We start from the raw sequence: 27962 nt of genomic DNA, 5'->3' as shown, positions 1-27962 counted from the left end.
CTAAATTTGCTCTCTTTGTAGCTGAGCTAGGGTTTCCGCCTAGCTGTTGAGTCATTTTCCAGTCGGGAGGTTCCTTGACACTAGGGTTCTGTGGAATGGAGTTCCCTCTTTTAACTTGCCTTGCTGTTTGAATTGACCGTCACTTGATACAGGCCAGCTTTACACTATGGATTTGTCCAGCAACCTAAACAGTGCAATTGCACAAGGCCAGGGAAGCACCTTTGCTAAATGAGATGTTTCCATCCATCTATCAGTCCCAAAGTTAGGTGATAATGTAGCCAACAGCTTTCCAACAAAACTTAGTTAGAATTCTTGGTCATAGAATATATGCTCTTTGAAAGCTAGAAGAGCTTAATTCATCGCTCTGAGACTCACTTTCATAACATTAGCCCGTTAATATTACCATAGAGCAGGAGATTCTTAATCTGTATAAATGGAATTCTATTCATATACTCCTTTTATACAGATTAAGTATAATGGGAAAAATCTCATTTTTAGTTTCACTAACTTCTAACTGAAATTTAGCATTTAGCATGTCCTTTAAACATAATGTAGGCAACAAACCACAAGAATGTTAGGAGTACCTGGGACTTTGTTTCCAATAGAAACAACAGCTAATTCCTTATTGCTGTTTTTATAGATATCTCTATCACTACACTGATGTTATAATCAAATCATCACTACTTTTTTTATTTAATAGACTATATTTTTCAGCTTTGGTGTCCAGAAAAATTGAAGAAATAATACAGGGAGTTCCCATATATCCCATTCCCAGTGTCTCCTATTGACATCATACAATAGTAAGGTACCTTGGTGTAATTCTGGCATTGCTATAAAGAACTACCTGAGATTGGGTAATTTATAAAGAAGGGCTGGTGGTTCTGTAGGCTGTACAGGAAGCATGATTGGGGAGGTCTCAGGAAACCTATAATCATGGTGGAAGGCAAAGGGGAAGCAGGCAGGGCCTACATGGCTGGAGCAGGAGAAAGAGAAGGGGGAGGTGCTACACACTTTTAAACAACCAGATGTCATGAGAACTCACTACCACCAGAAAGCCAAGGGGGAAGTCCTCCCCCATGATCAAGTCACCTCCCACTAGGCCCCTCCTCCAAAATTGGGGATTACAATTTGACATGAGATTTGGGTAGGGACACAAATCTGAACCATATCATTGGGTTACAATCAATGAATGTATACTGATACATTATTACTAACTATAAATAAAGTCTAACTACATTTAAGTTTCCCTGGTTTTTACCTAATATCCTTAAATCTGTTCCAGGCGTCCATCCAGGATACCACACTAAATTTAGTTGTCATGTCCCCTTAAGCTCCTCTTAGCTGTGATAGTTTTTCTTGTTTTTGATGACCTTGACAGTTTTGAGGAGTAGTGGTCAAGTATTTGCCGGAAGGCCTCACTGTTGCAATTTGTCTGATGCTTTTCTTATGATAAGACTGGAGTTGTGAACTATTGGCAGGAGAAAGAAAGAGGTAAAGTCCCTTTTCCTCACATCATATCAAGGTGCTATAGTACCGATGTGATTTATGACTGGTGATGTGTTGACCTTGATTGTCTGGCTGAGGCAGTGTTTGTCAGGTTTCTCTACTGTAACGTTATTGCCCATCCCTTCCATACTGTACTTGTAGGAAGTAACTACATGAAACCCAAACCTAAGGAGTGGGACTTTGGCTCTACCTCCCTGAGGGCAGAGTGTGTACATAAAGTATATGGAATTCTGCACAGGAGAGCTGTCTATTCTCTACCAAGTATTCAATTACTTATTGATATCAATATTATAGACTCATGGAGATGTATTATATTTTATGCTTTTGGTAATAATCAATTACTACTTCATTTTGTTGTTCAATTTGTTCCAGTTTTGCCCCTTGGAAGCTCTTTCAGTAGGTTCCTGTGCTCCTTTGACATACCCCCTTTGATGTGTGAGTGTGCGTGTGTGTGTGTGTGGCAGGAGCAGCAGGGCTGTTAACAATCCCTTACTTTATGGTATTATAAGTTCCTCCAGTCTCAACTTGTATACTTCCTGCTTCATTCCAAGAATCAGCCATTTCTTCATGGAGCCCTTGTTCCTTTTACAGGAGAATGGTAATACAAATCAAGATCTGGGTCCTAGACACAGTCATTATTGGCAGGTCATTTTGTTTAGGCCTTTCAACTAAGACAGTGAAGAAATATGTGTATACTTACCCATGCATATATACATAAGTATTTCTATATGTGACTATTCTGTGTCTGTATTAAGCTAAATATGAGCACATACTTATGTTTCCAACTTTAATCCTTTAACACATAGATCATTCTAGCCTCCTCCCTTTGCTTGTCTGTAAATTCCTATTCCAATAGTGAGAATCATGGCTCCCATCATTCACTGTTATAATTGTTCAATTTCAGTGTACATGTAAAGCAGTATAAAAATTGTTAGCCCTTTCCCACAATATCACAATTTTTAAGTAAATATATATAACTCTCCTACACTGTGTTTAATGAGTTTAAATGCCCATACCTTTGTATATCATGAATTTTGTTTTTAAATATTTTGATAACAGTATTTTAAACTTCGTAATTAGTTTCCTTTCCAATTCTACGTATTATATTTTATGCATTGAAAAGCATCATTTTAAGAAGAGTTATGTAGGTTGCTTCAGATTGTCAAAGGGAGCCATGGCAAAACTTAGAATACAAACTGTAGACTGTTACTGTGAGGCTATAATGAGATGGCATGAAATTGCCACTCCAGAGCTTCAGGGAGCTGATACTCTGTCAGTGTTATCCTTGCATACTTGGGCAGGCTTCTGTCCCCTTTCTCTTTTGCAAGTTCTAAATACCTTGAATGAGAGAACATGTTCAGCCTTCATAATTTATCATTTAGTTGAAGGATTTGCTAGGTATCTCATGCTGAAGATAAAAGTCCTTATAAAGTAAAGAGGCAGGAGGATGAGAAGGTGAAGAGAACCAGAAGGTTGAGATGACTGTGAAGGTTAGAGATTTTGTAGTTGAACAGACTTGGGCTTGGATCCCCACCACTCACAGCCTGACTTTGTCTTGTTTCTGAGATGAAGACAACAATTGTCTCAAGAGTGAAAGATGTTTGATCTTTTCCTTCAAGTTGCCTGAGGCAGTAGGGATGCAACTGTGGCGACTTGGGACAGTCCCAGAACATGTTTTCTTGACCCCCCAGTGTAGTTTCCATCTGCGAAGCCAGACTCACTGAAGATAGTTTCTTGTGATAATATAGATACATTCATCTATCAAAGTATTCTTACCAGGTACTTTTTATTCATGGAAAGGAATCAGTGTGTTGATGGTGTTAAAGACAACAGTCAAAGACATTAAATGGCAGGATTGAACTGCTTCTGATACTCCAGCACGGTAAGAGGCATAGGGAAACCAGAAAGAAAAGGGGAAAGATATTGGGAAATGTCTTATGTCAACATATAGGGTTTGAATCTGTCTTCTTGGAACTTTACATACAGCAATATGTAATTTTTTTAACCTATGACTTGTTATTGCACAAATTTTTTTTAAAAAACCCTAAACTTTGGATCTTGACTTTGAGGTCTGCAATGCTTCCTTTCTGATATTCTCAAATTAGAGATCAAATGGCCTAGTGATATCATGAGTCTCAGCAAGGGAAAATGTGAAACCAGAGCCAGAGGCCCTGTGTGCTGGGAGCTGTCAGCATTTAGAAACACTCCTTTGGGTTAAGGGAGTCCTTCCAGAAAGGACTCATTTAAATGCAAATACACTATCAGGAGGAGTAACTGAGTATCTCATTTGCTGCCATTAACAATTTAGCAGAGATTAGATTCTCAGATTTATTATTGAGAGGAGTTGTCAGGGTGATTTGGCCCCAGCATCTGTCACCCCATTTCCTGCCAGGTCTCCTGTTCTCGTCACTCCGTAGGGGTCTGCCTGAAACTGGGAACTTGGTCTACTAGGAAAGAATTGGGCACTTAGTGAATAATAATCAATATTGTTTTACATAATTTTGACTTAAGAGAAAGGGTAGGAGAAGGATTTCCATGGTAATGGTACTGTGTGTGTGTGTGTCTGTGTGTGTCTGCGAGGCTTTGGCTGATTAATCATGTGCTACAGAAGTCTTACAATTTTATGACAAAGCATCTACTCTTTTAATGAGGTCAGAAAGTAGATCATGTAAAATACATACAAATGTAATGCAAAGCTAGCAATAGAAACAGTTGCATTCAAGTAATCATAGGTAGTAAGAATTTTCTATACTAATATGAAAACATTTTGATATATGATACAGGGAACAAAAATTTATCATTTATGTGAAGATTGGTATTAGATCTTGAAGAGTTTCAGCAGATTGAACAGAAATAGGACAATGCAAGAAGGGGAAGTGACTACAAACAGAACAGAAACTGTTTTGGCATTAGGAAGAATTCACTTTGTTGATACTGGTAAGGAGTTGACATAAAATTCTAGGTCTATGTAACACAGCTACTATGCTGTAATTGGAACTCTATATTTAATTGTGCAATGTCTATTTGCTTAGATGACATACCTAGTAAATGGCACATGATGCATTTCATACTGTGGTGTAAGAAATACTCAAATAAACCTTTAAAAAATTATTATGAAAGCATGGGATAAAACAATCTACTTAGGTGATGCTTTACATTTTTTTTCACTTCTTTTATTTTAAGAATATGATGAAACCAATAAAATCCCCCTCTCAAGAAAGGTATGGTTTAATGAAAACTTTTCTACTGCAGTGAGTAGATTATCAAATAATATTTATAAAGAATTATGTCTCTATCATTTGTCATCAATGACAAATTTCTTCATCAATTTCTTACCATATACAATTTAGTAAATTATCAAATAATTTTAATAAAGAATTATGTCTCTATCATACTTCATGAATGAAAATTTTTTTCATCCATTATATACAATTTAGGCTACTAAAAAGGTAAATAAGTTTAAAATAAGCTTCAATGAACTGTGTTCATCAGACAAGTTGATATTCATTCAGCAGATTATTTATGGAGTACAATGTACTAGTACTGCTGTTCTAATCACTGAAGATACAAACATGGACAAATAAAGCTCTTCTTCATGGATATTTTGTCCAAGTAAAAGGAGACAGAATTTTTACTCTGTTCGTTCATGGCCCTTTCCATCAACTAATATGGCATGATAGTTGATGGAAAGGGCCATGAAGGAGCAGAGTAGGAATGCAGGGCTGGGCGTGGCTCACACCTGTAATCCCAGCACTTTGGGAGGCCCAGGCAGGCGGATCACCTGAGGTCAGGAATTTGACACCAGCCTGGCCAACATGGTGAAACCCCATCTCTACTAAAAATACAAAAATTAGCTGGGCATGGTGGTGCATGCCTGTAGTCCCAGCTACTCGGGAGGCTGAGGCAGTAGAACTGCTTGAACCCAGGAGGCGGAGGTTGCAGTGAGCGGAGATCATGCCAATGCACTCCAGCCTGGGCAACAGAGACTCTGAGGCTCCGTCTCAAAAAAAAAAAAAAAAAAAAGAGAATACAGGTATAGGGGTAGTTATATAAGGTGGTAGGGGACACTTGGGCAGAGATTTGAAGACAATGTGAAAGCAAGATATGTGAACACTTGAAGAGGTTCAGCACATGCAACATACAAGTAGGTGAGCATATACGTCATGTGTTCCAGGAACTGAAAGGTTACTTTCTTTGTAGTGAAATGATCAAACGGGGAAATTGTTAGGAGATGAGGTTAGAAAGGTAGGTGAGTGAATGTTCATTTAGAGCCTAAAAAGGCAGTGAGATTTGGGGGATTGAGACTTTGTTTTTGAACTTGCTAACTTTGTGTTTCTGATCAGATCTTAGTGGAGATGTGAAGTAGACAACTGGATGTACTAGTCTGAAATTCATGGGAGAGATATCATGGCTGTAGATGAAAATTTATGAATCGTCATGGTACCTAAAGTCTTTAGATCGGGTGAAATCACCTTGGAGGTAAGCGTAGGAAGAGAATAGATGATGTTTGAGGACTGAGCCATGGGGCATGCCAGAGGATCCAGCAGAGGGTATAAAAAGAAGTGAGCAGGGAGATAGGGAAAGTTGTCCCAGAAGCAAAGTGAAAAGGGGTTAGAAGGAGGAGGGAGGGTTTATTGCTCCTACACTGCTAGTAGATTAATATGAGAAGTGATAACTGAGTGTAGGATTTGCAACATGGAGATACCTAATTTCCTTGATAAGAACAATTTCTGTATTCTTACCAAAGAACAAAAAAATAGTGTAAATGAGTAAATGAAGTGAAAAAATAAAAGGCAGCCTTTTAAAAGTAGTTTTGTTATAAAAATAAGCAAGAAATGCATAATAATTAGAGCAGGATATAGGAATAAAAAAGGATTTTTTTTTCTTTGAGATGGACATTTTTGTATGCTGTGGGAACAACTAGTAGAGAACAAGTAACTGATGACGCAGGAAAAAAGAGATACTCAGAAGGGATCTAGTGCAGGAGAGAGGATTTGGCCTTAGATCAGAGGACAAGTATTTCTTCCCCTAAAAGAGAGGGGAGGCAGAGCATTTGGCTTCAAGTAGACCCGGATAGGTTGGTAAACTTGATGTTCAGAGCTCTGGGAATTTTGCCTTGCTCTCACTTGTATTCCCAATGAAATAAGAAGCAGCTGAGAATTTAGAAAGATGAATTGGTACTGGAGATGTGAGGAAAGAGAAGTTTTGAAACAGTTGCCTAGAAGAGAGTGAAAGAGAACTGATTTGCGCTGAGTTTTCTAATAAGTACTAGCAAGTTCACTCAGGCTTATGATTATGAATTTAAAAGAGACAAATTAGCAACGTTGCTGGGTTTTCTCCAGCCATGGTTAGCTGCCTGGTGCGGGTGCTGAGTTGACCTAGGATTCTGTTTCGCTGGGGTTGGCATTTTGTACAGCCAATACAACCGAGAATGATGGCCATCGGAGCTCGGAGTGAATACAGCGAATGATTCCAATAGGAACCATGGACTCTGATCTGGGTAAACAGGGAACAGCATTAGACTGTGAGCAATAGTCTTATACTTGATTTTAACTTTATGAATCACAAGGGCTGAAAACCCTGACTCATAACAGTGTGTTAAGGGCAAACGCAACTAGAACTCAGTTTACTGTGTTGTAAAGAAATTTTCCATTTTTCTTTTAGTTGAATTCCTGTCTGTAATTTCTTGACTCTTAAGACGGTGATAGCATCTTAGGTGATATATACATTTTTGATAAAGTAATCTCAGAAATATATTTTAAAAATAAAATTTAAAGCTGTCAGAATAGAAATAAGTACAAGAGAGCTTACAGTGTTTTCAAGTGCTTTCCTTATCACTAAAGAAACATTTATATGATTTTGTTACATTTGACTCCAACTTTCAGATATACATACCTCCTTTGGCATTGAAAATAGGAATAAAAAGTAGAACTTAAACAAAAATCTTATCCTCAATGAGCTATACTAGCATTGTTTTCTTTCTAATATGGGCTTAATGTCATTAATGACTCCATTTTTTTTCTCCAAGGAATCCAGTTTATTACTAATTTTCCCTGCATTGTGCATGTGTTGTAAGTTTGCCCCCTTGTGGATGATTTCGGAACTGTCAACGTTATTTTTTTTCTTGTTTTTAGTAGGAAAAAAGACTGAAAGTGTAGATATTGTCGTAAACAGGAATTATTTTTAAAGAAATGTGGAGACTAACCAAAAGCGGTTCAAATCATTGGACATTTACCTCTCTTCTGTTAGTTTTCAAATTTGCTATTATGTTAAGGTCCCCACTAACTGAATTTGGAAATGATGATAGTCAAATAAGTTAAAATGTTAATATTATCTTATAATAAGAGAATACAGAATTAAAAGAGCTAGTCTCACCATTATTTTACATTAAAAGTCTCAAACTTTTCAACTTAGTAGGATATGATGGCTTTCTTTAAATTAGCTTGAGATTATATAAATATAAATACAAGGCAGCCCACAATTGATTAATCTTCACTTGCTAGGGTTGCATGTGGAATTATACAAATTATGAGAAATCCCATCCTTGATATTGTGCATACATCAATAAGTCTGACGTTTTATTAATAGTTTTCTATACCATATTAGAAAAAATATCTTTAATGCACTTAACTAAGCATTTGTGTCTTGGCTCCTAGAGAGCAAGAAGTAGCATAAAACAATCAGTAATTTTTATTTACTATTTTATTTATAAAACATTATCTATTGACCACTTACTGTGTGCTTGGAACTACTTTATATTCCAGGGATAAGACCCAGTTTCTTTCCTCAAAATAGTTGCAATCCGATGGGGAACAAACCAATTGCAATAAAGTGTTATAAATTTTGCTGCAGAGTTTTGTACATAATATGAGTATACACAACACATTTTAAGTTAATTCTAGAAGAGTAGTTAAGGAAAGCATCATAGAAGAGAGGACCTAAGCTGCCTTGTGAAGTGTTTAATAGTTGAAGAGTTAGAGCCAAGGGATAGAAAGCAGAGGAGTTTAGCCTGAGGAAGGAAATATACACAGAGGTAATCTTGTGGCTTAGTCACCAGTTCTTATTGTGTACACCTGCTGGTAACTTCATCATCATCATCATCATCATCCTCATCCTCATCATCATCATCATCGTCATCATGCTGGCAGTAGTACATACATACTTACTGCCACAAGTCAAATAAGCTCTTAATATATAGTACCTAAATGTTTTTTACCATCCACTTTATATTACAATTATTCTCACTTCACACACAAGAAAATGAGACCTTAGTTAGATTAAGTTACTTACTTGAGCGTAGGTGTTACACTTTAAACTTTATGCTCTGAACCTCTGCACTTTGCTAGCTAGAGTGATTTGTCCATAGGAAGAGCTCAAATACTGGTTAGTAAGCATAATAATTTCATAAAAAGCAAAGCAAAGTAGTCCACTTTGATATTTATGATGCAGGTTAGGGAACATGCTTAAGGGCTTATGGATGAGTAATTAAGATGAGAAATGCTCAAAGAATAGGGAAAATTGTATTATGCATGTATTATGGCAAAAAAAGAATCCTTTCTAATATCTAACTTCCAGTTCATAGTACGATATTTATACTAACACACTTAGGCAACATCAATGGAGTGTTCCCTTCTCCTTTGTGACAGGGCAATGTTGTTGATGTGTGGAAAGAAAATTGACATTACCTGCACACTGTAACTCTTTAGGAATAAAACCCTTTGGGATTTTTTAATTTTATTTGTCAACTGGTGTATATGAATCATTTTAGGTGAAGAATTATTGCCTGATTGGAGATACTATGTTTGAATTTTCTACAGATAACAATAAACAACCTCTTTCAGTTTTAAAATACCATATCTGACAAATGAGTTGTTATGCTAAAGAGAGTAATCAATGCCATAATGTGTCTGGAATCTAAAATAAATGAGAAATAGCTAAAGGAACTGGGAATAGATGAAATGAGACAAGACCAGATGGGAACTAGGTGGCAGCTCTGAAATATTTGAGGCATTGTCCTTTGAAAAAAGGGTTAGGCTATTTCAAACAAAAGAAGTTAGACCAGTGAGCCAGGCTTAAGTTCATAAAAGGATGAACATTTTAATGATTGGAACCTTTCAGGAAATAAAATAGACCACATTTTAAAATTATAAACTCCCTGTCTCTTAATATTTCAGCAGAGATTGAAGCTAAGAAGTTGAGAAAGTAAATTCTAAGGGTCATTACAGTGAGAAAATTCTATGGTTTTCTAACTCCTCATAAATTCGTGTAGTTCATGCATTCCACTCATCATGACACTTAATTGTATAAGGTTTTGAAAAGCCATCATTCAAAGCTGACATTTTCCTCTGCCATACCTTTTGAATCTTTTGTAAATATTATCTTCTACATCACATTTGTAATATTCCTAAACAGGATGCTTTTCTTCATAAGAAATTAAAAGAGGTTCAGAAATTTTCAAACTAAGTTTTTACCAACTATATTATTAAGCTTAATTTACCAAAACACTTCATACATAAAGGCATGAGTTCCCATATAGCCTTTACTCAGCTTTCTCAAGTGTTTATATTTTACATAACCACAGTACAATTATGGAAGTCAGAAAATTTGCACTGATACCATTCTGCTAACTGCTTTACAGACTATACTCAAATACTGCCTACTGTCTCTTGGTCTAGGTTCATATCCAGGTTCACTTATCTCAGTATTTGCTATACCTCCTCATTCTCCTTCAATCTAGGATAGTTTTTCAGTCTTTCATGACCTTGAGTTTATGGAGAATCCTAGGCAGTTATTTTGTAGAATCTCATTCACTTTGAGTTTGTTTGATATGTTCTCATGGTTAGACTGAGGTTATGCGATAACTGGCAGGAGCACCAAAGGATGTTATGCCCTTCTCAGTGTGCCATATTAGGGAATACAAGAAATGTCTTATTACTGGGTGGTATTAACTTGGATGACTTGTTTATAAGGATAGCAGCAAAATTATTATTTTACCATTTAATATGCATTTTTCTGGGGAGATAATTTTGGATTGCTTGATTATTCTATTTCTTGTTTCATCCTCCCATACCAATTTTAGCAACTGCCAATAATTCCTGCTTCTACCAGTTACTTTGTTGTTTCACAAATGGTCATTTTCTATTCTCATAATTCCTTCAACAGTTATTAATTTAACTGTAAGGAAGCACTGTTCCTTTCCCCTCGTTTGCATATTATTTATATCAGTGTATACTTATGGATATTTATTTTATTCTCTGTGTTAAAATCAATTACAATTATTAATTACATCATTGCTCAAATTGTTCCAGATTTGATCATTGGACTCCTTCAAATCATCTCCTGTGTGTTTTTTTTTTTTACAGGGCCATACAATTTTTTGAGTAGTACTTTCCTTTCTTGCACCAGAAAATGCTCCAGTCCTATCTTTTACTTTCCCTGTCCCAGTTCTTAATCCATTATTTCTCCAAGGTGTTCTGGTTCCTTGAACTATATAATAGTAATTACAGGCTGGGCATGGTGGATCAGGCCTATAAATAATCCCAGCACTTTTGGAGGTCGAGGTGGGAAAATCGCTTGAGTCCAGAAGTTTGAGACCAGCCTGAGCAACATGGCGAAACCCCGTCTATACAAAAACAAAAACAAAACAAAACAAAAATTAGCTAGATGTAGTGGCACACACCTGTAGCCCATAGCCCCAGCATCTTGGCATGAGTTATATTCATTACTAACCAGGTTACCTAATTGCAGACAAAACTAACATATACACATAAACATCTGTTTTTATATTTATTTATGTGAATGTATGTTTATATATAGATATCTGTATGATTATCTGTATAAAAGTATGAGTTCAAACTTATACCTGGATTCCAGTCCAACTCAGGGTTTATTTTTCCCTCCTCTCTCACTCTTTCTTTATTTGTAACTTCTTATTTTCTTTCTTTCTTGTTTTATTATGCTTTAAGTTCTGGGATGTATGTGCAGAATGTGCAGGTTTGTTACATAGGTATACATGTGCCATGGATGTTTGCTGCACCCATCAACCGCTCATCTACATTAGGTATTTCTCCTAATGCTATCCGTTCCCCAGCCCCTCACCCCTCAACAGGCCCTGGTGTGTGATGTTCCCCTCTCTGTGTCCGTATGTTCTCATTGTTCAAGTCTCACTTATGAGTGAGAACATGCGGTGTTTGGTTTTCTGTTCCTGTGTTAGTTTGCTGAGAGTGATGGTTTCCAGCTTCATCCATGTCCCTGCAGAGGACATGAACTCATCCTTTTTTATGGCTGCATAGTATTCCATGGTGTATATGTGCCACATTTTCTTTATCCAGTCTATCACTGATGGGCATTTGGGTTGATTGCAAGTCTTTGCTATTGTGAATAGTGCTGCAATAAACATATGTGTGCATGTGTCTTTATAGTAGAATGATGTATAAGCCTTTGGGTATATACCCAGTAATGGGATTGCTGGGTCAAATGGTATTTCTAGTTCTAGATCCCTGAGGAATTGCCACACTGTCTTCCACAATGGTTGAACTAATTTATACTCTCACCAACAATGTAAAAGCATTCCTATTTCTCCACATCCTCTCCAGCATCTGTTGTTTCCTGACTTTTTAATGATCGTCATTCTAACTGGCATGAGATAGTATCCCATTGTGGTTTTGATTTGCATTTCTGTAATGACCAGTAATGATGTGCTTTTCTTCATGTCTGTTGGCCGCATAAATGTCTTCTTTTGAGAAGTGTCTGTTCATATCCGTGCCCACTTTTTGATGGGCTTGTTTGTTTTTTCTTGTAAATTTGTTTACATTTCTTGTAGATTCTGGATATTAGCCCTTTGTTAGATGGATAGATTGCAAAAATTTTCTCCCATTCTGTAGGTTGCCTGTTCATTCTGATGATAGTTTCTTTTGCTGTGCAGAAGCTCTTTAGTTTAATTAGATCCCGTTTGTCCATTTTGGCTTTTGTTGCCATTGCTTTTGGTGTTTTAGTCATGAAGTCTTTGCCCATGCCTATGTCCTGAATGGTATTGCCTCGGTTTTCTTCTAGGGTTTTTTATGGGTTTAGGTCTTACGTTTAAGTCTTTAATCCATCTTGAGTTAATTTTTAAAAACTCTCAATAAACTAGCCATTGATGGAACGTATCTCAAAATAATAAGAGCTATTTAGGACAAACCCACAGCCAATATTATACTGAATGGGCACAAGCTGGAAGCATTCCCCTTGAAAACTGGCACAAGACAAGGATGCTCTCTCTCACCACTCCTATTCAACATAGTATCGGAAGTTCTGGCCGGCGCAATCAGGCAAGAGAAAGAAATAAATGGTATTCAAATAGGAAGAGAGGAAGTCAAATTGTCTCTGTTTGCAGATGACATGATTGTATACTTAGAAAACTCCATTGTGTCAGCCCAAAATCTTCTTAAACTGATAAGCAACTTCAGCAAAGTCTCAGGATACCAAATCCATGTGCAAAAATCACAAGCATTTCTATACACCAATAACAGACAAACAGAGAGCCAAATCATGGGGGAACTCCAATTCACAATTGCCACAAAGAGAATAAAATACCTAGGAATCTGACTTACAAGGCATGTGAAGGACCTCTTCAAGGAGAACTACAAACCACTGCTCAAGGAAATACAAGAGGACATAAACAAATGGAAAAGCATTCCATGCTTATGGATAGGAAGAACCAACATCGTGAAAATGGCCATACTACCCAAAGTAATTTATAGATTCAATGCTATCCCAATCAAGCTACCACTGACTTTCTTCACAGAATTAGAAAAAACTACTTTAAATTTCATATGGAACCAAAAAAGAGTCCTTATAGCTGAGACAGTCCTAAGCAAAAAGAACAAAGCTGGAGGCATCATGTACCTGACTTCAAACTATGCTACAAGGCTACAGTAACCAAAACAGCATGGTACTGGTACCAAAACAGATATGTAGACTAATGGAACAGAACAGAGGCCTCAGAAATAACGCCACACATCTACAGCCATCTGATCTTTAACAAACCTGACAAAAATAAGCAATGGGGAAAGGATTCCCTATTTAACAAATGGTGTTAGGAGAACTGGCTAGTATATGCAGAAAACTGAAACTGGACCCCTTCCTTATACCTTATACTTCTTTCTTTAACAGTGAGAAATGGATTCTCATGATCCACATTCTATTTACTTACTTGTTTAGTCCTAGAATACACATAATAATTTAAGAATTGTGAAAAAAATTAATAAGTTGATATGGTTTGGCTCTGTGTCCCCATCCAAATTGCATGTTGAATTGTAATTCTCAGTGTTAGGGAGGGAGCTGGTGTTAGGTGATTGGCTCATGGGGGCAGATTTCCCCCAGCCATTCTTGTGATAGTGAGTTCTCATGAGATCTTGTTGTTTAAAGGTGTGTAGAACTTCCTTGCTCTCTCTCTGCCTCCTGCCACCATGTGGAGAGGGTGCTTGCTTCCTCATCATCCTTCTGCCATGATTGGAAATTTCCTGAGTTCTCCCAGCATGCTTCCTATATAGCCTGCGGCACTTTCAGTCAATTAATCCTCTTTTCTTCATAAATTACCCAGTCTCAGGTAGTTCTTTATAGCAGTGTGAAAATGGATTAACACACAAGTTCAATATTTGTGTACAATTCTTTTTGTCTTTAGCCTTACAGTATGTGTAAGCTCAAAAGTGTATTGTCAAGACACTGTTTCCTAAAGTTTAGGTTAGTTTTTCTGCACTTCAGTGTAATTTTGTTATTTGTTTGTAATCAAGTTAGGCTAATTTGTCATGGTTTGTGTTCCATTTTGAGATCTTTCCAAATCCTGCTTGATTTTAAATATTTACCTGGAAATGTACGATTTTCCATTTTTTTAATCTCAGGATTATACAAAAAGGCATACTAATAGAAATGTCATTCCTTTTCATCCCTTCTACTCCATTCTCATTCTACTCTTCTTTCTGCCCAGTTTCTATCAGCTTCCTGTAGATAATCAATTGCACTAATTTCTGGTTTACCTTTCTACATTTCTTTTTGCGCAAATGAGCAGATACATGTCCATTTTCTTACATTTCCTTTTTTTGTTACATGGGAGGTGATATATTTGTAGATACTCATATATACTTTGTCTTTAAGGTATTGTGGTGATCACTCTATATCATTTGATATTCTGCAAATCTTTTCTCTCTCAATGAATGACATCATGATCTGTATACTGACTCAAAGCAAAACCTAGGAACAAGGCTTTATTCTTTATTTTTTTTCATTTTTCATTTAACGTAGAATACATCAGTGAGTTCTCTATAATCGATATTCAAGTGTATATATATATTATATAAAATATATTTTCTTATTTCTCTTCATTTTCATGGTCATCATCTTAGTCTATGCTACCACAATTTCTCCCTTGTTCTACTTTGAGAAATTTTTATGTAATGTACTATACAAATCTGACCATTTCAACTATTTTTTTTCAAACCTATTTAATGGCTTTCACTTGCATCTAAAATAAAATCAGAATCCTTAGCCTTGTAGATTTTAGCCCCTATCAATCCTTCCAACTGCATCTTGTCTGCATTTCCTTCATGCGGGTATTTGATTATTTACCCAGATACGCTCTAAGATTTTCCATTGCAGGGCTTTTTAGTAGCTAGTTTTTTCATGTAATGTTCTTATTCCTTCTCTTTATCTTGCTTCTTACTCTTTTGTTTCAGCTTTAATGTCACCTCCTCCTAAAGGCCTTTGCTGCCACCTTTTCTGAAATAGGTTACCACCCCTTCAGTCATTCGTTAGTCAGTTTGTGTCCTCCTCAGCAGCTCATATAAGTAATAAAATGTAGAATTTTAGGTTGATATGTAATTGTTGTACATAACTTTGGGGTATATGTGATATTTTGATACCTGTGTACAATGTACAACGATCAAATCAGAGGAACTGGGATATCCATCACCTCAAACATTTAACTTTTATTTGTGTCAGAAACATTACAGTTCTTCACTTCTAGCTATTTTGAAATATATGATAAATTATTAACTAAAATTTCCCTTCTATATTACTAAATACTGGACTATATTTCTTTATCTAACTGTATTTTTGTATTCCTTAACCAACTTATTTTTATTCCTTCCTTTGCTGTTCCCTTCCCAGACTCTGGTTAAACACCATTCTTACTCTCTACCTCCATGATACCATTTCTTTTGCTCCCACATTTGAGTAAGAACATGCAATATTTGTCTTTCTGTACCTGGCTTATTTCACTTAGCATAATGTCTTCCAGTTCTATCCATGTTGTAGCAAATGATGTAATTTCATTCTTTTTTAATGGCGGAATGGTATTCCATTGTGTAGATATACCACATTGTCTTTATTCATTCATCTATTGATGGCCACTTAAGTTGATTCCATACCTTGACTATTGTGAATATCTTGCTGCAGTAAACATGAGTGTGCAGGCATCTCTTTAATATGCTGGTCTCCTTTCTTTTGGATCTAAGCCCAGCAGTGGAATTGCTGGATCATATGGTAGTTTTATTTTTACTTTTCTGAGGAACTTCCATACTGTCTTCCATAAAGGCTCTGCTACTTTACATTACCACCAATAAAGTGTAGACTAACAGATACTTTTTAATATCAAAATGTAGCAAAATTTTCATAAAAATGATATTAGTGAAAGCATTATATGATAAGTTTTCTGAACTGTTCATTAACTTGAGAGGGCAATACCATCATGTATCTTTTGTTTTTCACATTAAAATGAACTCAGGTTCCTATTTGCCAGATTGTGTATGTCAATATTCCTCTCTTGTGGAAACCTTCTCTTCTGAATGATTTTGAAACTCTGGACTTTATGCATTTCAAGAGGGTAGCAGGCCAACATTTGCTTAAGTGTGACAAGGATGAACTCTGATCAGGTCCTTCCTGTCACTGCTTATTGATACCACATTGGTAGCTGCAGACATATGGTATTCCACACCAGTTAGGTAATGCTATCCACTGATCGAGACCCCCCTGTTGATCCAGATCTTTGTGCACCCACCACATTGAGCTTCCAGAGTTTTGCTTATCTCTTATCGAATGACCAAGGTTCACTGGACTCCCAGCGTTGCAATTCTTAGTGTTCACATAATTTATTCCCACAGATAACCATTGTCCATGGCTCAACCAACCTAAAAAATTAGAGCTCTTTAGGCATTTGCTCCTGTGGATCAAGAGCCACTGACTATTTTATTTTCCTTGGGATCTATACCACAGGTATTTAGTTAGAAAATTTTATTTTTTCACATTTGAAACACATCTTCATGAGGGCTCATAACTAGATCGTATATAGAAGTTATTAAAAGTCATCTCTAAAAGTGATTTCTTACATAGAAATTTAAAAAATCACATCTAATAATGTCCTAAAAATAAGATAAATCACAATAAATATGATTTTAATATATATAAGTATATAAAACTTTAATATCTAAAAATATAAATATATATTTATAATGTATAAGTATGTACATGTATCATTTATGTCTATGTATGTTTATACATACAAGTATATATGATATGTTGGCAATAATAGCATGTATTGTGGACATTAAGAGATAATTTTTATTTTCTTTATTTTTTGATATTTACTAAATTTTCTGAATGAACATACTTTACATTCATAAATATTCTAACATAGACATACTTTCCTCAATTGAAATGCAGTAAATTTTAAATACACTCAGTTTGATTCATAACAAAAGGAAAGTGGTAGTTAATTGTACTGGAGATCACTGGTTTTCCAGGTATTTACTATTTGCACAAATGCAAACTTAGATCTTGTCTTTTCTTGCAAATCTTGTCTTTTCTTGTAAGCATACACACACACACACACACAAACACACGCACACGCACACACGACCCATGATTGTTAATTTTTTAGTTTTTGTTTTTCCTTTTATTCTAGTGTGATAAACTTAGGAAACAAAGTCAAACCCCCCAAAAATAAGCTTTAAAAATACATTTGGATAGTATTCTTTTTCTCTGAAACGTTCCTCTAAAGTAATATTGTCATTAATGTCAGTACATATTAGTTTTTTTTCCTGGAACATGAATGCATGGTGATGTAGTCACACTAGAAACTGGAATCTAAGTTTTCAAATTCAAATTCTAACTTTAATCAACTGCAGTGTATCATAGTGATTAAAAGCATGGGAATTAGAATTAGACATCTGGGTTGAGTCTAACTTTGCTCCTTACAAGGTGACCTTAGGTGAATCATTTATCTCTCTATGCCTTAATTTCTTCATTTATAAAATGGACATGTTAAAATTATTAATATTCAGATTTAATGAAAGAAATGCATGTTAGGGCTGAGTACGCATGAGGCAATTAACAAAGTGACTAGTTAACATTAGTTGGTATTGTAATTACATTTTCTTTGCATATATGCACGTTTCCATGATTTTCTTGTTATAAATTGTAAAAGTATAGTTTCCTTTATAGGTGAGTTTTAAGATGTAAATAAGGCAATTTAAAATGTCTTGATATTATTTAATTTTCAATGCCTAGCACCAATATATGCTCTAGATTCATCATCATGAATCAAAACCTGTTGGTAAAACTGTCAAGTTGCCAAAACATTTTCGTTAACTGCCATTCATTGAACCTTAAGTCCTAAGAAGGCTTTCTGATGTAGTAAGGCATCTACGTTTTATACTATTTAAGAACTAATACCATCATTATTCTATTTTTATTATTAAATATTATCCTTTTCCATTTACTTTGTAAAGTATAAATATTGAATGTCCTGGAATGAGACAAACTATCTTTTGATCTGAAAAAGCGTAGAGAGGCTCAATGCTGTTGAAAGGAGGAAGACAAAGAAGAATAGGGGAAGCGGCATTCCTTCCTCCTTCACAAGAGGGACAGGATATCAGAGCTCTCCATACAGAAACTGAAGCATGCCTTTCTTTCTGAGATTTGAAAGGGAGAGATGCCCTACATTTAAATATCTAGAGTATATCTTCCATTTAAAAATGAACACAGCTAATCAAGTAGAGAGGAAGAAGAGGGTAAAATAGCCTGTGAACAAGTCCTTTTTGTGGTGTTAAGTGAAACTAATTATAATGAATACCACATATCTAATGAGTTTAAGAATTCCCCTTGGAAAAACTGGTCTGTCCTTTACATAAAAAGAGTAGAGAGACCAGGGAAGTTATTTGCATGTAGTAGGGCAGATCTACTAACTGCTTAAATCATACACATTTAATGGCCCAATTCAAAGTCTACCATAATTTTTCATAATATATGTAATTATATAAATGTAATATAGAGTTATATATGTATACAATGTCAACAAGGAATCCAATCCTCAGTTCTTTGATTAGTCTCCCAACACATTTCCCTTCCCTCCTCTCCAAATACTGAGTGATGATAATTATTTTTAATTTTTGATTAAAGGAAAAATTGCGAATAGCACAATATTCTTGAGCTACTTAGAGGAGTATTAGAAAATCAGAATTTAGTTTCATGTTTGCTTGACTTTCTTCATAAAGTTAACATTATTTATTACTAAAATTTCTGTTTTCTAAATATTGACTTGGTTCATTAAACTAGATTATATTAATGATTTTATAATTTTAAGAATTAAAACTTGATGCCCTTTCCTGTTATTGGCAAATATTTGATTTAAAAGATGTCTCTTTTAGCAACAGTTTATTTTACACATATAGGTCTTTTGAAGTTATATTTTGAGTAAATAATGCCATTAGGTTTAATATTGGCCTTTTTTTTCTTTTTTACTAATCTTATTAGTAGAAGTGTTTGTTTCAAATTATGCTGAAAAGCAAGGACTCTTTTTGTTATATTTCAGGAGACAGTGTAGAAAGTTTCCATGGGATTAATGAATATCCCCTAAAAAACAAGGAGCCTAGGAATCTACTTTCATAAGAAGCATTTCCCATCATTGTCACTCATGGCCATCTCATTGCTGAACCTGGTAGTCAGCTCTAAGAACTCACTTTCCAACCTGTTATAAGCATTTGGCACAGTCACTTTCTCCCTCCTTGAAGCACTTGATACCTATCACTTCAATGCCACTCTCTCTTAGTTTCCCTCTGATTTCACTAATCACTTCATCTGGGGCTCCTGTATTAGTTAGTTCTCCTCTTCCAAACATTAGACCTCTTCTCTTTACGTATAGGCCCTGCCCTATGTAACTCATACAGTGTTTTGAAGAATTCGTGATATTTGTTACGCTGTGGCAAAGTTGTTAGTAAAACTATTGCTTCTCACATTTTAAAGGATAGCAATGGGCTTATTTAACTCTTATTCCCTATATGGAAGGAAATCTTCAGAAAGCTGTTGTCTTGCTGTTTCTTTTTTTTTTTTTTTTTTTTTTTTTTTTTTTTTTTGAGACGGAGTCTCGCTCTGTCGCCCAGGCTGGAGTGCAGTGGCTCCATCTCGGCTCACTGCAAGCTCCGCCTCCTGGGTTCACGCGTCTTGCTGTTTCTTATTGCTTGAAACAAGTTCTTCAGAAGTGAGATGAACTCAGGCTAGAGCTAGCCAACCTGCAAGCAGAGATGAAAGGGAATATTGCTTTGATAAAAGGAGGTGCTATCTGCCTGCAGCCTGTAATTGAAACTGATTGAGAGTATGATAAGTCAGGACCATTCAGGGCACAAAAATCTGACTGTTTTGCTACGTGGAATGGAAGCAGTTACATGCCATGGCTACAAAACAGTAGTCTTTGTAGGAAATATCACTGTGGCCTAAAAACTTTTTCAAGCATTTTCCTTTAAAAGTTAAGAAAAGACAATGGGAGCTAATTCAGCAGCAAAGATCAGATTAAGGATAGTACTTTACCACTGTGACAACACCTCTGCAGGTGCTTCACCTCCTCCTAACTTGACTTCTGATTCCAGCCTTTCTGTGTAAGATTTAACTCACTTTGCCTGTTAGTACCTGTATTAGTCAGGGTTTCCAAGGAAACAAAACTAATAGGGTATACATCTATATCTATCTGTGTATCTGTCTTTTCTTCCTTCCCTATTCAATTTCCAATCTCTCATGTTTGCACTTTGCAAACAGATTCCCAAATAAGCTACTTGAACATAAGAAAAATCTTGGGCTCTGTGTTGGGTGTAGGGAAGACCTAGCCTAAAACACTAGCCAAAATTTTACTTTCAGAGAACCTCAAGAGAGTTGGGATGGAGTGGAATGAGTGCAATACAGAGGCCAGTATGTGTACTGAGGTTGAAAAAGTTGTGGCTAGATGATAACTTTGCCTGTGATAATTCGCACATGGAGTTAACTGGAAACAAATCTCAACTCTATCAAGTGTTTGAGGGACTTGCTTGCCAATGACACTACAAGCCTGACTTAAGACAATGTCTGATTCCTAAATCTGCACCAGCAGTAAGTGGCCTGTAAAAGCCCCTAAAAATACCATTCTTTTTTAAAGTTCATGTCAAATATAGCTATGGAAGGTGATAGGCAAAAGAGTTATCTGCAGAAAGTAGAACCAGCAGCTGCGAAGTAACTTATAAAGAAGTTGATTCTACTTGCAGAAAAGAACATGTTTGCTACTGCTGTCCAGTGGGATGTATAAATTGCCATGACACTTTTCTAAATGTGAACTCTTATCCTATATTTGTTTTGGGAGCAGTTAAGTTTAACTTATAAATTAATTATCCACAAAGAGCTACATTTGTAGAGAGAAGAATCACTACAGGATCCTGGATTTCTTGCTGGATGCACTAAGGTGATGAGGCTTGGTGCTTATCTCTCTTAGAAAGAAAGCGAAAATGTTTTTATTGTAGAAAAAACAATACACGTTGATAATCGAATGACAAAAGGAGTGGGCTGGCTAAGACTACTGGTTTCCCCACAGTATCTATTATCTTTTTATACCTTAATGGAATTTGTAATTTTTACTTAGACACAAAAATACTCAGGATAAAGATACTTCCCTTTGCCTCTCCTCTTAGTCAGCATCTCCCTATGCCTATGTTCTGGACACTAGTGTGTGAGCAGAAGTGACTTGTAGAAGTCCTGGGTTATGTCCCAAAGAGAGGAATGGGTCCTTTTATCCCATTTCCTCCATCCTGGTGTATTCATTATGGATTTGAAAGGTGGAGAATGATCTTAGATTATGAGGATTAGAATCACGTCCTAGGGAGAATGGATTAAAAAGCTGAAGTTGACTCTGTCTTATTCAACACCAGAATCAGTGTGCTAGTCTCAAACTGTCTACATGTAAATGCTTAAGTGAGAGAGAAAACAAGTTTTTTTAAAAAAAATTTAAATCTTCATGGTATGAAGCCTAAAATTACTAACACGTCTTAAGACAGTGCTGTCCAATGTGAAATGAATGTTTATCTGAAGGGGTCTTCTGGAGAAATGACACTTCAATCCTAAGAGGGAGCTGCAGAAGAGACACATTTTTTTCCTCTCTCTGTGAACATTATCATAGATTAATGCTTAATATTTTATAACTGGATTAAATTGTAGATAATTTAATCTTTATCATTTTCCATCTAGCTATCTTTTCTTTATTGTACTATTTCAAAATATGCATATTTATATAAATATAAATATTTGCCTTAATTGTGAATCTTTTAATATCGTATTAGGTTTTATTCATACCTGTTCTAATGGGAAGGCACAATTTCATTTAGATGGATATGTACATTTAGCCTCGAGCATCAAAAGTATATTTAAATTTTTATCTAGCATAGCCTACTTCCTACGTGAAATCAGAATATAAATCATAGAGACCAATTCTTTATGTTTAAAAGCTTGTCAATAGAGCAGAAAAGCATAAATGCATTTGTCAATGAATCCTTCACAGAACACATGGTTTACATCCTGAAGCAATATGGGAATTCGTTACTGTGTTGACAAATGATTGAATAAAATCTGTTTATTGTTTTCTTGCCAAATTTACTAGACCAGGAAAGTTAAAAAAGAAGAAAAAAAGCTACAATTTTATAAATATTGATTAAAAAAGGAGAGTTTACATATTTCATCAAACATCTTATTATATGCTGATTATCAGTGGTTTTGCCATAATTTAAATTCATTTTAATTACCTTACAAAATAGGTTCACAAAATTATATTGCCGTTATTATAAATAAGAATCATAAAGACACATAGAGTTAAGTGATATAGCCACAGAGAAAAGATATTCAGTAATAGTATGATTTTGCTGATATTAATTTTTCTCAAATGTGTTGTAGTGTATAGATACATGGTGTTTATTGTTTAGGTACAAGTTTTTTCAAGAGAAACATTTAAAACATGTATATTTCAAAAAGTATCAAAATGTATTTATAGATTAAAAAGAAGAAAAGAACGTAAAAAATTAAGGTATCAGTATTGAACATTTTTTAAAAAGCCCTTTACATTTTAAGTGATAGCACGTAGAAATCGTATTACAATTTATAACAAAGAAATGATAACTATATTTGTGATTTTCTTGTAAGTGCAATTTTATAGGAAATAGTTGGCCAAGCACACTTTTGGAAATACGGTATTTGGAGAATTTATCTTTTTACTGGTTTTTTAATAATAAATAGTTTTATTTCAAAATGAGCATCTGGATATTATTTTTTTTTAAAAAAAGGACAATACAAAAACTTAGAACATTTCTTTCAGTGTGTTGATCCTAAGACCTTGTTAAGGAGTTCTCAGAGACCTACATATTTTCAACATATTTTATTTAACTGTCAGCCTACATTGGATTAGTCATCTCTTTTTGAAATACTTTATATAGTTTTTAAAGAATTTACATATATTCTATGTTCCAAACACACTGTCTACTGCATTTGGGCTTCTGTGTACATTGGGAAGACACTTTTCAAGTAAGAAGACAAAGACTTTGAAAGGAGACCTATTCCTCTAACTATTGATCTTAAAAAATGTACATTTCTTACAGTATAAACCCATTATGTTTTTATTTTGAATATTTTAGTGTGATAATATACAAGTAACATAAAATTTATCATTTTAATCATTTTCAAATGTACAGTTCTGTAGCATTAAGTACATTCACAATGTTGAGCGACCATCACCATTACCATTTCCAAAACTTTTTCATCACCCCACATAGCAACTCTATACCCATTAAGTAATAACTCTCCTATTCATCTTCCTCCCAGGCTCTTGTACCCGGTATTTTATGTCTCTATGAATTTGCATATTCTATATATTTTATTTAATTATACAATATTTGTCCTTTTGTGCCTGATTTATTTCACTTAGCATATTTCATGTTTTCAAGGTTTATTAATGGTGCAGCACATATCAGAACTAATTTCTTTTTATTTCAGAATAATATTCCATCATATTTTCATACTACATTTTGTTCATCTGTTGATGGACGCTTGGGTTGTTTCTACCTTTGGTTATTGTGAGTAATGGTACAAAACACTGATGTAAGAATATCTGTTTGAGTCCTTGTTTGCAACTCTTTGGTGTATAATCTAGGAGCAGAATTGCTGTGTCAAATAGTTATTCCATGTTTTGCTTGTTGAAGAACTGCCAAACTGTTTTCCACAGTGGCTATACCATTTTACATTTCCAATAGCAAAATATGAGGGTTCCAATTTCTCTACCTCCTCGCCATTACTTGCTATTTTCCCTTTCATATTTTATTATAGCCATGCTAGTAGGTGTAAAGTGGTATCTTATTGTGGTTTTTATTTGCATTTACCTATTAATTAATAATGTTGTACATCTTTTCATGTGTTTACTGCTGTTTGTATATTTTCTTTGGAGTTAAAATATTTTAAGTTATTTGCCCATTTTTAATTTTCTTTGTCTTTTCATTGTTGAGTTGTAGGAGTTCTTTATATGTTTTGGATATTGAATCCTCATCAGATATATGACATCAAATATTTTCTCCCATTTTGTAGGTAGTATTTGCACTTTCTTAGTAATGTCCTTTGCCAAACAAAAGTTTTCAATTTTAACAAAGTCAGATTTATGTATTTTCTTTTGTTGCTTGCATTTTTGAGGTGAGAATTTATTGCCAAAGTTATTGCCAAATCCTAGGTCATAAAGATTTATCCCTATGTATTTTAAAGAATTTTATGGTTTTAGCTTTTACGTTTAGGTTCAAAACTCAGGCCAGAAAAACAGTAGACACTGATTAAAAAAAAAAAAAAACTACAAACTGAACCAACAGTTCAGTTTTGAACAGTTTGCATAATTTTGTATATGGTATAAGTTATGGGTACAATTAGAACTTTCAGTACAATGTTAAATAACAGTGGCAAAAGTGGACATCCTTGCCTTGTTCCTAATCTAAGGAGAGAAGCTTTCAGTCTTTTACTGTTGTGTATTACTTTGGCTGTGTAGTTTTCATAAATGCCCTTTGTCATGTTGAAGATGGTCCTGTTTATTCCTAGTTTTCCAGTTTATGTTTTAATTGTGAAAGGGTGTTGGATTCTGCCAATGTCTTTTCTGCATCAATTGAAATTATCATGTGGGTGTTTTTCCTGCTTTCTAATAATGTGGTATATTGCATTGATTATATTTTTTGTTGGACCACTCTTGCATTCCTAGGATAAATCTCACTTGATACAGGCCTTAGACAGTCACAAAGATAATAATGCTTTGACTATATTGTCAAAACATTATTGTTCCACACAACTGATGGTTGTTCGTTCAGTTTGCAGTACTTTTGAGCAATGTTCACTGCTTTTTTTGGCCTGAGTTTTAAATTAGGTAATATAGAGATGAACACCTTGCATCAGCTCTTTATGTAGCCCATCCAAATTAGAGCAGACACAATCATTTGTGAATCAGATCTGCTCTGCTCCTTCTAGTTGCCACCCTGTGAATACCAGATTTCCTCTTCTAAATGATATTAGAATATGGGGTTTTTCAAAAGCAAGTAAAAATGCTACCAAGCTTTCCCACCATTTTTTTTGGTTGCAATAAACCTTTGCCTGTTACTCAAAGTTCTGAAAAAATTGGTTCTGACTGTTCTGCTTGTTTTTGCAATCTCTGTGGAGAGATGAGAGCTTGGAGCTGTCTACTCCACCATTTTACTGACATCACTCTAAAGCAATGTTTTAAATTATATTTTGAATTTGGGCACACTCAAATTCCTCTTCTGCTCTTTCTTCATTTGCCCACTAGGGACTTTCTCTATTCCTTCCTCCTTCCTAGCTCAGGAAAACAGTTCGCCACACTGTTACAGGAAATTTCCTTTTGCAAAATTCCAAGAGATAAATAAACTTTAGCTAGGGGTGGTGGGGGTGGGCAGTGAGAAGGAGGTATTAAGAGTTACTGCATTTCTCTCTTATCCTTCCTCCACTTCTTACCCTTTTTGTCCTGGTCTAAATATCACCTCCTTTTTTATGGCTACATAGTATTCCTTGGTGTATATGTACCACATTTTCTTTATCCAGTCTATCATTGATGGGCATTTGAGTTGATGAGAGAGATCATGTTCTTTGCAGCGACATGAATGGAGCTGGAGGCCATTATCCTTAGAAAACTAAAGCAGGAGCATAAGACCAAATACTGCATGTTCTCACTTATAAGTGGGACCTAAATAATGAGAACACATGGACACATAGAGGGGAACAACACACAGTAAGGCCTATTGGAGGGTGGAGGGTGGGGGGAGAGAGAGGATCAGGAAAAAAAATAACTAATGGATACTAGGCTTAAGACCTCGGTGATGAAATAGTCTATGCAAGAAGCCCCCATGACACATGTTTGCATATGTAACAAACCTGCACATCCTGCACATGTACCCCTGAACTTAAAGGCTACATATAAATAAATGAACATCACTTCCTCTAGGAAGCCTGATATGAGTTCCTAGACTTGACTTATTAGCCTATGTATAAGCTCCCACAGTTTTCTGTACGTATCTATTAAAACACTTATCTTTCCACTGTAATGATTTGTTTTAATCTCCTCCTTCATTCTGTGAAGGTAGAGGCCATGTCTGTCTTGTTTACTGTCTAACTGCCATACCTCCTAGTACTGTTTCCAGCACATAGGAGGTACTCAAAAATACTCTGGAATAATTGGGTGGTTGCTAAAAATGAAGTCTATTTTCTTCTTGGCAATTTTCATGTATATATGTATGTCTAATGTGTGTGTGTGTCAGAGGTGGTATGGGTGTATCCCACTGGAACCAAAGCGGGGAGCACTGGGGCTTTCTTACCTGCTTGCCCAGATGTAGGGCAGAAAGGGAAGAGAAAGTGGTACATTTCAAAAGCAGTCAGCAGTCAAACATAAATGGAGTCAAATGCTTTATTACACGTACTTCTTTTTTGATAAATATTTTAATATCTATCTGTTTCCTCAATTGACCTAATGTACTACAATGACAAATACCATTTCCCTGATTATTTCTGAGTACCAACACTACTTGCAGTGTGTGGCATAAACTAGATACTCAATAATGTCAATTAATGAATGAAGCCACAATTTAATAGTTGACCTATACACATTGTAATAGCTAAATGATTCTGAAGCAATTTTAGAGATGTTATTTGAAGAGTAATTAATAGAGAAACTCCATGGCAGCTGAAGCATTTTATTTTCAAAAAAGAATATGGTGGGAATGCATGGAAAATATGTACATACACACATATACACACATACATTGGTCTTCCCTTAAATGGAAAAATCCAAAAATAAACAATTCATAAGTTTTAAATTGCACAACTTTCTGAATATCATTTTGAACTCTCACACCATCCTGCCATCCTGCTCCGTCCCACCTGGGACATGTGTCTTCATGCTGCATACACAATCTGCCTGTCACTTGGTAGCCCTCCTGATTATCAGGTAGACTGTTGAGGGATCACGGTATTTATAATCAAGTAACTATTATTTTACTTAAATTACCTAAAATTACTCAAATTAAATTACCCAAAGCACAAGATTAGTCATGCTGAAAATTTGTATATGCCAAAGAGAAGCCATAAAAGTGCTTCTTTTAACCAAAAAGGTAAAAGTTCTAAATTTAATAAAGAAAAAAATCTTATGGTGAAGTTGCTAAAGTCTTGGTAAGAATGAATCTTCTAGCCATGAAATTGCGAGGAAGGAAAAATAGATTTGCACATAGTACCAAACCCTGTATATACTATCTGTGGTTTCAGGCATCCACTGGGGTCTTGGGACATATCCCCTGCAGATAAGGGGAAACTATGTGTTAAGAGCTTTCTTTGGGTTGGGGGAGAGGAAACTCAGAAACTGTGCTGACTTGAGAAGAGGGAGACTTGAGGTCTGATTCTATTTCTGTCACAAAGTTGGGAGACTCCTTACACAAGTTATTTAATTTCTTGGTTACTAGTTAGTCATTTATGAAATGAAAGCGTTGTGATTAATGATCTCTAAAATGTTTTGAAATTCTCAATTCCTATGAATTTGTCTGGCTCTTGGGTTTTTACCCTCACTTGTAATGGAAGAAATAGAGGAACCTTGAACACTTTAGGTCTAGTATCAATGT

The 27962-nt window shown here is 35.4% G+C and overlaps 1 long non-coding RNA gene across 1 annotated transcript in view; it reads left to right on the top strand.

Moving 5' to 3' along the window:
• The window catches only part of LOC107976352 (uncharacterized), a 519171-nt gene that overhangs the window by 151501 nt on the left and 339708 nt on the right, over positions 1-27962 (top strand). The window lies entirely within an intron of this gene.

Source organism: Pan troglodytes, chromosome 7, assembly GCF_028858775.2.
Source record: "Pan troglodytes isolate AG18354 chromosome 7, NHGRI_mPanTro3-v2.0_pri, whole genome shotgun sequence".
NCBI classification, from domain to species: domain Eukaryota; kingdom Metazoa; phylum Chordata; class Mammalia; order Primates; family Hominidae; genus Pan; species Pan troglodytes.
The sequence above is the reverse complement of the archived record's forward strand: the minus strand, read 5'-3'. Positions and strand labels throughout refer to the sequence as shown.